The following is a 12,006-nucleotide window of genomic DNA, read 5'->3' as shown; positions in this document are numbered from 1 at the left end:
AGGGTTTCACCGTGTTGACCAGGATGGTCTCGATCTCTTGACCTTGTGATCCACCCGCCTCGGCCTCCCAAAGTGCTGGGATTACAGGCGTGAGCCACCGCGCCCAGCCTTGGGATGCTTTTTAGACCTCCAAGTTAAGATGCTGAGTAGCACATAGCCACTGAGCCTGGAGTTCAGTTTGGGAGAGCAGATAGAAATTTGAGTATTGTTGATGGTTATATCAAATCATGCGACTGGATGGATCACAGGGAGTGAGTTTAATAGTGGGACTGTCTGGAGACTGAACCTTGGGGCACTCCAGCATTAGAGGTAGGGATGACATGGAGGATCACCTGACTCCTTCACAGCCACAGAGACTGAGAAGGCGTGGTCGGTGAGGGGATGAGGAGGGGCTGTGGAGTCCTGGTCACCCAGGAAGAAACTGTTTCCAGCAGAGAGGGATTAATGGTGTTGACTGCTACTGAGTCAGGTAAGCTGAGGCCAAGACTGAACTGACTGTTTTGAGGTGGCAACATGGAAATCACTGGTGACCTTGACAAGATTAAATGAGTGGGCAGAGTAGAGTGGGTTGAGCAGAGAATAGAATAATTACAGACAAATGAGACTGTATGTGTGTGTGTGTGTGTGTGTGTGTGTATGTGTGTGTGTTTAATTGGGAGAAGCACAGAGTATTTGTACATTGGTGGAAATAGAAAGGGTAAATTATCAATGACAGAGCAGAAAGGAAGACAAATGCAGGAACAAAGGGCATGGGATCTGGTGGACACAGGGAGCAGCTGGCCTTAGGTAGCGTGAGGACAATTCTTCCATTGTAAAGGAGTGAAGGCATAGCATACGAGTTCACAGGCAGGTAGACTGAAAGATTTGGCAGTAGAAGGGTGTGGAGCGTGTCAGAAACCTTTTGGAAAGTAGAACGAGAGATGAAAGCCGTCACTTCAGGATTTAAAGCATCTCCCGCTGAGCCTGGAGACCATCTCTTATCAACAACCTTTGCCAATGCTCTCCTTGTGCCAGGCCCAGTGCCAGGCGGAGGGGTTCACAGATGACTCACCCAGAGTCCCTGCTGGTGAGAAGCTCACAGCCTAGGCAGGGAGACAGACCTGTAAACTGACAACTTCAGTGTGATGTGCTAATAATAAAGACATGTACAAAGTGTTTTGAGAACAAAGAGGCAGTGAGAAACTCTGCCTGGAGGGGTCAGAGAAAGCTCCACAGAGGTGACATTTAAATTAGGCTTCAAGGAAGACAAGAACATTATCAAGCTCGGTAGAGGAGGGAGGTCGCCAGAGGAGGAAGGTCATTCAAGGTGAAAAGAATAGTGTGTGAAAGCCACAGAGATGAGAAAGAACCTTCCATGCTTTCTGTCTGCTCCACCTGCCTCTTTTCTTCTTTCTGCTCCCCTGCCTTCCATTTCCCAAGCTGTCATCTCTCAGGCTTCTTAGTTCAAGAGAAAATTTTTCTTTTGGGGAAGTTTAATAAACTTCCGTTCAGCCTGTACTGAGTCATGACAAAGGTGTGTTTCACACTTAAACAAACGTCTCAGATGTTATTTTTTGCACTTGAAGAATGAGCTATTTTTAAAGAAATTCAAACTCACTGGGACCCAGCAAGGACGATTTCTGTGACCTGTTTTTAAGAAGTGAGCTTTGCAAAGGAACATAGTGACCAGCGGCAGCAGAATCAGAAGACCTGGCAATTCTTTCCTTTCAGTGTTCAGTGAGCCTATGAGCAGTTTCACCTTACAAAGTTGCTCGTTTTATCTGGGCTATCTGGCCTTCTGGAAAACTCTCAGGGAGTTTGCAAAAATTAGCCAATAACAGAATGAGGGGAGATAAAGACATCACTCTCCTGAAGTTGGACTGAGATAATGATGGGAGGGATGACAACAAGAGAATAGATTTGAGAGAGGTTTAAAAGGCGGAATGAACAGAGGGGGAAAGCAACTCCCTGTGCTTCAGAATTGTCACCACATGTCTATGGAGCTTGTCTCCTCTCTGTAAGGACCATTGGTTCCTTCCTTTTCTGTACATGCATAGAACTCCCCCACTGAGTCTGTTCCTCTACCCTCCTCGAATCTGGGCTAAGTCTGTGACTACTTCAACCAACAAAACTTAGGGAAAGTGACATAGGGCTAGTCCTAGGGATTAGTTTAAGCAGTTTGTCAGCTATTGCTGTAAGAAGCTCAAGACATATGAAGAAGCTGCATGTAGGTGGTCCAGTGGATGTTTTAACTATATTACCTTGAAATATAGTTTATAATGGAAGGCAGGATAAATCCTTAACTTTTTTTTTCTTTTGGAAAACGCTCCAGGTTTTATTAAATTTCCAGGAGAGTATTAAATGCCCTTTCCTAAGGTAATTCCTTGCTTTCCCTTTATTTTATTTATTTATTTATTTTTTTGACAGAGTGTTGCTCTTTTTGCCCAGGCTGGAGTACAATGGTCGGAGCATGGCTCACTGCCACCTCTGCCTCCCAGGTTCAAGTGATTCTCCTGCCTCAGCCTCCCAAGTAGCTGGGATTACAGGCTCCTGCCACCATGACCATCTAACTTTTATATTTTTACTAGAGATGGGGTTTCACCATGCTGGCCAGGCTGGTCTCGAACTCCTGACCTCAGGTAATCCACCTGCTTCGGCTTCCTAAAGTGCTGAAATTACAGGTGTGAGACACTGCACCCGGCCTTCTTATACATTTTATGTATAAGAGAATATGTAATGTGCCATTTCTCCAAAAAGCCCTGGCCCATTTCTGTGTGGAATGGCATTTAGAGATTTCACCCTGTGCCTGCTGTGGGTACATATTGCTACTGGGTTGCTATTGCTTCTTGGCCTTTAAAGCGTATGGAGCTAGAGATATGTATTTTTTTAAATAAGGGGAAAATAACTAAGTGGTGCTGATATTTCTAACTCAAATTTAAAATGATAAGTTTTATGCTTAGCTGCTTTGATGTCACATTTATATCCCTTGTCCTGACAATCTTGGATCCTAGAAACATTAATATAATTATTAATTTTTTTCCCACAATTGACATACTTCAAAATAGTGCTATCAATACTAATACTAGCTGTCTTGGTCCATTTTCTATTGCTATCACTGAATACCTGAGACTGAGTAACTTATAAAGAAGATAAATTTATTTCTTACAGTTCTGGAGGTTGGGAAGTCTGAGGTGAGGGAGCTATATCTGGTGAAATCCTTCTTACTAGTGGGGACTCTGCAGATTCCCAAGGTGGTGAAGGGCATCTTGTGGCCAGGGGACTCATGACAGCCAAACTGGCTTTTATAACAGAGCCACTTTTGTGATAATTAACCCACTTCCTCAACAACTCATTAATATATTCATTCATTAATCTATGAATGGGTTAATCCATTCGTATTAGTCCATTTTCATGCTGCTGATAAAGACACACCCAAGAATGGGTAATTTATACAGGAAAAAGGGGTTTAATGGACTTACAGTTCCATGTGGCTGGGGAAGCTTCACAATCATGGCAGAAGGCAAGGAGGAGCAAGTCACGTATTACATGGATGGCTGCAGTTAAAGAGAGAGAGCTTGTGCAGAGAAACTCTCCCTTATAGAACCATCAGATTTTGTGAAATTTATTCACTATCATGAGAACAGCATGGGAAAGACTTCCCTATGATTCAATTACCTCTCACCAGGCCCCTCCCACAGCATGTGGGAATTCAAGATGAGATTTGGGTGGGGACACAGCCAAACCATATCACCATTCATAAAGGCAGAGTCACCATGACCCAATCACCTCCCAAAGGTTACACTACTCAACACTGTTGCATTGAGGACCAAGTTTCTAACACATGAACTTTTGGCAGGGCATATGTAAACCACAGCACTAGCAATAAGACTATTGAAAGAAGTTTAAGATTTCTTTGTTGTTTTTTTCCCTTTATCTTTAGAACATATGCCACTGAAGATATATGAACCAAAATACTTTGTTTAAAAGTCAACTAGAGTAATTCTTTGTTTCTGTAGGGTCAGGTTATCAACCTGATATAAAGATATATCTTTGCTTTTAGCTTGTTTTTCATTGCAGGGATTATTTAAAAATTTACATAACTTAATGATTTAAACATTTTCATGAATCATTTACACGATTTCAAAGTCAAAGCTATCTAACAAGTTTCATTCAGAGAAGCCTTATTTTCAATCCTTTCCCCTCCATTCTGTCCTTGCTCTCCCCATAGACACTCTTTTAAAAAAGGTTTTTTGTTTTTGTTTTTGTTTTTTTTTCGAGACAGGGTCTCGCTCTTTAGCCCAGGCTGGAGTGCAGTGGCACAATCTTGGCTCGCTGCAACCTCCATCTCCCGGGTTCAAGCAATTCCCTGCCTCAGCCACCAGAGTAGCTGGAATTATAGGCATGTGCCACCACGCCTGGCTAATTTTTGTATTTTTAATAGAGAGAGGGTTTCACCATGTTGGCCAGGCTGGTCTCGAACTCCTGACCTCACGTTCTGCCTGCCTCAGCCTCCCAAAGTGCTGGAATTACAGGCTTGAGCCACCATGCCTGGCCTAAAGTTTGGGTTTTTCAACTTTGCCCACACTATTGACGTTTCAGGCCAGATGTTCCTTTTTTGTGGGGAGCTGTCCTGTGTATTGCAGGATGATCAGAAGCATCTCTGGCCCCTACCCCTAGCTGCCAGTTGTTACAACTAAAAATGTCTGGAGATTGCCAAATATGCTGGTGAGAGGAGGTCAAAATCACACCTTGTTGAGAATTACTGTTTTTTGTTTCTTTGTTTGAGACAGCTTTGCTCTGTCGTCAGGCGCCAGGCTGGAGTGCAGTGGTACGATCTTGGCTCACTGCAACCTCCAGGGTTCAAGCAATTCTCTGCCTCAGCCTCCCGAATAGCTGGGACTATAGGTGCATGCCACCACACCCAGCTAATTTTCGTTTTTAGGTAGAGGCAGGTTTCACCATGTTGGCCAGGATGGTCTTGATCTCTTGACCTCATGAAGCCTGACCTGCCCTCCCAAAGTGCTGGGATTACAAGCGTGAGCCACCGTGCCTGGCCGAGAATCACCGCTTTAAAGGAAACAATTTCTTGCTGACCCTTGAAAATTTGGCCTCCAATCTAAGATATCTGCATCTGTTAAACTCTGTCACTCTGGGCATCACTTTGCACAAATATCATCACTAAAATTTGGGGTGCTAGGGATTGTTGATGAGGTGGTTGTCTCAGTAATTCCTAATCATTATTATTTGTAGATTGTAATTGAAACAAAGACACCCATTTAGAAACTTCTCTTAGCACCCATGGACCCCTGAAAATATGTCCACCAAGAAATCCACAGGCACCTCAGCACTTTGCCTGATCTGTGAAATACTGGGGCTTGATGATTTCTTAGGGCTTTTCTGCTGCCTTAAGCCCTTCTTATTCTAGAGGTCTAGGACCTTGTTTTCACACTGGAAGGGGCAGCACAGTGACTGAGAACACTGAACTGAATCCCACATCTTCCACTTATCGGCTCAGTGATGTAGTGCAAATTACTTACCTTCTTGGAGCCTTAGTATTCTCATCTATAAATTAAGATAAAAATTGTACCTACTTCATAGGACTGTTGCAAGGTTTAAAGACATAATGCATGTTAAGTGCTTAATATATTGCCTGGCACATAATAAGTGCTTAATAAATGTTGGCTGTTAGTACAATTACCACCAGAGCTAGGTGGTGGCATGCCAGGAATTACTCAGAGCCACAGCAGAAACAAGAAGTATCTTCCTGGAGTGTGAATTTCTACTTGAAGGGTTGGGAAAACAGGCTTTGAATTTTTCTCCTAAAGGGTGCTAATTAAAAACATTATTTTCATGTTAAAACAAACATGGGAATAAAAGATAAATTTTGCATGAATTTTAAATATAAAATGTGAGACCTCAAAGATTTTTTTTTTTTTTAATCTGTCACCCAGGCTGGAGTGTAGCGGCGTGATCTCGGCTCACTGCAACCTCTGCCTCCTGGGTTCAAGCAATTATCCCTGCCTCAGCCTCCCAAGTAGATGGGATTACAGGTGATTGCCATCATGCCCAGCTAATTTTTGTATTTTTAGTAGAGATGGGGTTTCGCCATTTTGGCCAGGCTGGTCTTGAACTCCTGGATTCAAGTGATCTGCCAAAGTGCTGGGATTCATAGGCATGAGCCACTGCACCTGGCCAGACTTCAAAGAAATTTTATGCTTGAGTTGGGTGAATCTGGGCCTCATTTCCAGACCTCCTGTGGGGGATTATTCAGTCTTCCCAGTCAGGCGAGAGTACTTTGGTGGGGAAGTTTAAGCAGTAGTTCTGGGCTATTTCACTTCTTGGGCCAATAGAATTATCAAGAATATTACAAGAGATTCTGTAGGAAGCAGGAGTTTTGCCTAAGTGTCTATGCTCTCTTCTTGTAGATTCCTCCCCTTCCAGATTGCTTTGGGGTTTGTTACTCAATGAAGGAGAATGGGAAATTTTGCTGGATATTCATCCAACAAATATTAATAAGTGACTACTATATGCCCAGCACTATTCTAAGGGATACAAAAAGAACAAATAAAAAAAAATTTCTACCCACATAGATCCCATAATATCAGTAGCTATAGTAGTCTCAATAAGGGAATTGAAAATGGGAAAAGACAGCTGGGCGCGGTGGATCACGCCTGTAATCCCAGCACTTTGGGAGGCAGAGGCGGGCGGATCACGAGGTCAAGAGATCGGGACCATCCTGGCCAACATGGTGAAACCCTGTCTCTACTAAAAATACAAAAAAAATTAGCTGGGCGTGGTGGCGCGTGCCTGTAGTCCCAGCTACTCGGGAGGCTGAGGCGGGAGAATTGCTTGAACCCGGGAGGCGGAGGTTGCAGTGAGCCGAGGTCGCGCCACTGCACTCCAGCCTGGCGCCTGGTGACACAGTGAGACTCTGTCTCAGAAAAAAAAAAAAAAAAAAAGAAAAAGAAAATGGGAAAAGTAGGAGAAATGGTTTTGGGGTTTAGGAGAAAGATTAGGTAATTACAGACAGTTGATAGCATGTGACATCCAAGTAGATCCTGAGTAGGCTGTTGAATGAGAGTCTAGAACCATGGTTTTCACTGGGAGCTTTTAAACAAGTGGAGTTTGTGGTGGAGTTGGGTAATCATAATGGTAATTGATTGAGGGAGAAGAAGCCTGAGGTGCTAGATATCATGTAGTGCATGGATAGCATTGCATGATTTATTGTATTTATTTTTTATTTTATTTTATTTTAGACGGAGTCTCACTCTGTTACTCAGGCTGAAGTGCAGTGCCGTGATCTCGGCTCACTGCAACCTCCACCTCCTAGGTTCAAGCGATTCTCCTGTCTCAGCCTCTCGAGTAGCTGGGATTACAGGCCACCATGCCCTGCTAATTTTTGTATTTTTCATAGAGACAGGGTTACACCATGTTGGCCAGGCTGGTCTCTAATCCTGACCTCAAGTGATTCACCTGCCTCAGCCTCCCAAAGTGCTGGGATTACAGGCGTGAGCCACAGCGCCCAGCTTCATATCACATGACTTTTTAATGTCCCACTGGACATTTATATGGGTGAAAGTCCCATATTTTGTGAGCTTAACAATTAACTCCATTTTTAATATAAACACAAAGTACATTCTGGCATGATTTTAATACTCCAGAGAGGTAAATACTATGCAAAGTGAATGAAGATTATATCTTGTTTTGCTTAGACCCTACCAAGAGCTATTCACCATTTCAGAACAGCAGATCAGCAACAGCAATTCTCCTATGGCATTCGAGGCTCTGATTGGCATCTGTACCTGCTGAAATTGGGTCCGTGCTTCTCGAATGGTAACGTGCAGGTGAATCACCAGGATATCTTGTTTCTTTCTTTTTTCTTGTTAAACAATGGAAGAGACTGTTCAGATAAGAATGGAAATAATCTAGTAGAGAGGGAGAGGCTGGCCATACCAGAGAGGAACAGACTGGGAAGTGTAGTTCCTTGGAGGGCCGGAAAGGAGGGCATCCAGGAACTGGGGAAGGGACCTGGCCTTCGTTGAGAGGAGCTGGTTTCGGTAAAAGGAGGGAAGGAGGACAGAATGACTGGGGATGAAAGTTGATTTAGAAATGATGGCAGGAAGGCCGGGCACGGTGGCTCATGCCTGTAATCCCAGCACTTTGGGAGGCCAAGGCAGGTGGATCACGAGGTCAGGAGTTCAAGACCAGCCTGGCCAACATGGTGAAATCCCATCTCTACTAAAAATAAAAAAAAAAAAATTAGCCAGGCTTGGTGGCAGGCACCTGTAATCCCAGCTACTCAGGAGGCTTAGGTGAGAATTGCTTGAACCCGGGAGGCGGAGGTTGCAGTGAGCAGAGATCATGTCACTGCAGTCTAGCAGTCTAGCCTGGGCAACAAAGTGAGACTGTGTCTCAAAAAAAAAAAAAAAAAAAGCAATGATGGCATGATGGCAGGAAGTTGGGGAATGTCACATCCGCCATGGCCCTACCCCTCATCCACAGCACAACTAGCCAATTTTTTTGTCTTCTGCTCCTTTCTATATAGTTGGCCAACAGTTGGGGGAGGGGTGGGAAATAAATAAACCAACCTCTCTACCTCCCAGGGCAGGTGCTTTGGAAAATAATACGCAGGTAAGATATTCTTTTTGTGACTCCTGCTATATAATTATCATTCCTCTAGGTCAGTGCTGACCAATAGGACTTCCTGCAGTGATGAAAATGTTTTATATCAGTGCCATCCAGTACCATAGCCACTGGCCACACATGGCTATGGAATACATAAAATGCCTCGTGCAGCTGAATTTCAAATTTTTTTGAAATTTTGATTAATTATAAATTTAAATAGCCATATTTGGTTAGTGTCTGTTGGGTGGATAGCACAGTTCCAGATGTTTACTGACTCTGTTTCGGTGTGGTTTCTTTCTTTCTTTTTCTTTTTATTTTTTGAGATGTAGTTTCACTCTTTTTGCCCAGACTGGAGTGCAATGGCATGATCTCAGCTCACTGCAACCTGCCTCCCTGGTTCAAGCGATTTTCCTGCCTCAGCCTCCCAAGTACCTGGGATTACATGTGCCTACCACCACCCCTGGCTAAATTTTTGTATTTTTAGTAGATACAGGGTTTCGCCATGTTGGCCAGGATAATCTCGAACTCTGGACCTCAAGTGATCCGCCCACCTCGGCCTCCCAAAGTGCTGGGATTACAGGTGTGAGCCACCATGCCCTGCCTTCAGTGTAGTTCTTTAAAGGGGAGCACCTTCTTCTTTTTTTTTTTTTGAAATGGAGTCACTCTGTCGCCCAGGCTGGAGTGCAGTGGCACAATCTTGCCTCACTGCAACCTCTGCCTTCTGGGTTCAAGCGATTCTCCTGCCTTAGCCTCCTATGTATCTGGGACTACAGGGGCGTGCCACCATACCTGGGTAATCTTTTATTTTTAATAGAGATGCTGTTTCACCATTTTGACCAGGCTGGTCTCAAACTCCTGACCTCTGGTGATCCACCCACCTCAGCCTCCCAAAGTGCTGGGATTATAGGCATGAGCCACTGCGCCCAGCCAAAGGTGAGCGCCTTCTATAGAGGGCAGTGTAGCTTGGGACCAAGAGGCTTGGACTGGGAGTTAGACCAGAGTCCACCTTCAGCTGCGGCAGAATAGCTGTTTGCTTGCTTTTGTATTCCTAGGAACTAGCATGTAATAGATTTTCAGTAAATATGTGTGCAATAAATGGATAAAACAGGGGGTGCTGGTATTTGAACTTAGGTGTCATTTCAAGGCACACCGAGCTCAAGAGCTTTACAACGTCTATTACCTTCTCCTGTTTATAACAGTGAAAATACTGGAAAGGACCTAAATACCCAACATAGGTACTTGGTTTAATTAAATGTTTCTTAAAATACAACATTATGCAGAAGAATATTTCGTTACACAAAAAGAAGTGCATTCATTTTCTATCAAATGAAAACAATCAAAATAGAAGTCATACAATAATCTCACTTTGTAAAAGATATATGCATAGGAAAAGGCTGGAACAATATATAAGCACAGGAAAAGGTTGGGTTATTATTACTGGGTGGGATTAGGAGGTGACACTTTTCTTTTTTTTTCTTTTTCTTCTTTTTTTTGAAACAGAGTTTTGCCCTTGTTGCCCAGGCTGGAGTGCAATGTTGTGATCTTGGCTCACTGCAACCTCCACCTCCCGGGTTCAAGCGACTCTCTTGTCTCAGCCTCCTGAGTAGCTGGGATTACATGTGCCTGCCACCACGCCTGGCTAATTTTTGTATTTTTAGTAGAGATGGGGTTTTACCATGTTGGCCAGGCTGGTCTCCAACTCCTGACCTCAGGTGATCTGCCTGCCTTGGCCTCCCAAAGTGCAGGGATTATAGGCGTGAGCCACTGCTCCTGGCCTTTATTCTTTTTTTCTAAAAGGTCTTTGATTTTTCTTTTTCTTTTTCAGATTTCTGTCACCCAGGCTGGAGTGCAGTGATGTGATCTTGGCTCCCTCAACCTCTGTCTCCTAGATTCAAGTGATTCTCTCACCTCAGCCTCCCTAGTAGCTGGAACTACAGGCATGTGCCACCATACCCCACTAATTTGTGTATTTTTCAGAAGAGACAGGGGTTCACCATGTTGGCCAGGCTGGTTTCAAACTCTTGGCCTCAAGACATCCATCTGTCTTGGCATCCAAAAGTGCTGGAATTATAGGAGTGAACAACTGTGCCAGGCTGAAAAGGTCTATTTTATATTTATTTATTTATTTTGAGATGGAGTCTTGCTGTGTCACCCAGGCTGGAGGGTAGTGGCATGATCTTGGGTCACTGCAACTACCACCTCCTGGGTTGAAATGACTCTCCTGCCTCAGCCTCCCGAATAGCTGGGACTATAGGCATGTGCCATTGCACCTGGCTAATTTTTGTGTTTTTAGTAGAGACAGGGTTTCGCCGTGTTAGCCAGACCAGTCCCAAGCTCCTGACCTCAGGTGATCAGCTGCCTCAGCCTCCCAAAGTGCTGGGATTACAGGCGTGAACCACTGCAGCCTGCTAGTCTGTTTGATTTTTTACAAAAATGTATCAGGCCCTATGCAGAGGCTCACACCTGTAGTTGCAGCACTTTGGGAGGCTGAGGAGGGAGGATCGCTTGAGCCCAGAGTTTGAGACCAGCCTGGGCAACATGATGAAACCCATTCTCTACTAAAAAAATACAAAAAGTTAACCTGGTACAGTGGCACATGCCTGTAGTCTACTTGGGAGGCTGGGGTGAAAGGATCGCTTGAACCTGGGAGACGGAGGTTTCAGTGAGCCAAGATCGAGCCACTGCCCTCCAGCCTGGGCGACAGAGTGAAATTTTGTCTCAAAAAAAAAAAAATTATCAAATATAACAGAAAAAGCAAAAAATAGAGACAGAAAGTAGACTGGTGTTTGCATGTGGCTAGGGGTGGAAATGGGGATTAACACTTAATGAGCATAAGGGGTCTTATGGGGGATCCATAAGGTATGCTAAATGTTCTAAAACTGACTTATGTTAATGTTGCACCACTCAGTAAAGTTACTGAAAAATCATTGGATTGTATACTTTTGAAATGCATAATTTTATGTGTAAATATACCTCAAATAAATTGTTAAAAATCCATGTGTGGGCTGGGCTCGGTGGCTCCTGACTGTAATCTCAGGACTTTGGGATGCCAAGATGGAAGAATCACCTGAGACCAGGAGTTCAAGACCAGCCTAGTCCATTTCTACTAAAAATACAAAATAATTAGACTGGCATAATCGGGCATGCCTGTAATCCCAGCAATTTGGGGCAGGAGAATTGCTTGAACCCAGGAGGCGGAGGTTGCAGCGAGGTAAGATGGTGCCTCTGCACTCCAGCCTAGGTGACAGATCGAGACTCTGTCTCAAAACAAAACAGGCTGGGCACAGTGGCTCATGCCTGTAATCCTAGCACTTTGGGAGGCCGAGGCAGATGGATCATTTGAGGTCAGGAGTTTATCAGCCTGACTAACATAGTGAACCCTCGTCTCTACTAAAATACAAA

This window comes from Sapajus apella, unplaced genomic scaffold, assembly GCF_009761245.1.
Source record: "Sapajus apella isolate SASKATOON/1434 unplaced genomic scaffold, GSC_monkey_1.0 scaffold76, whole genome shotgun sequence".
Taxonomy (NCBI): Eukaryota; Metazoa; Chordata; class Mammalia; order Primates; family Cebidae; genus Sapajus; species Sapajus apella.
The sequence above is the reverse complement of the archived record's forward strand: the minus strand, read 5'-3'. Positions refer to the sequence as shown.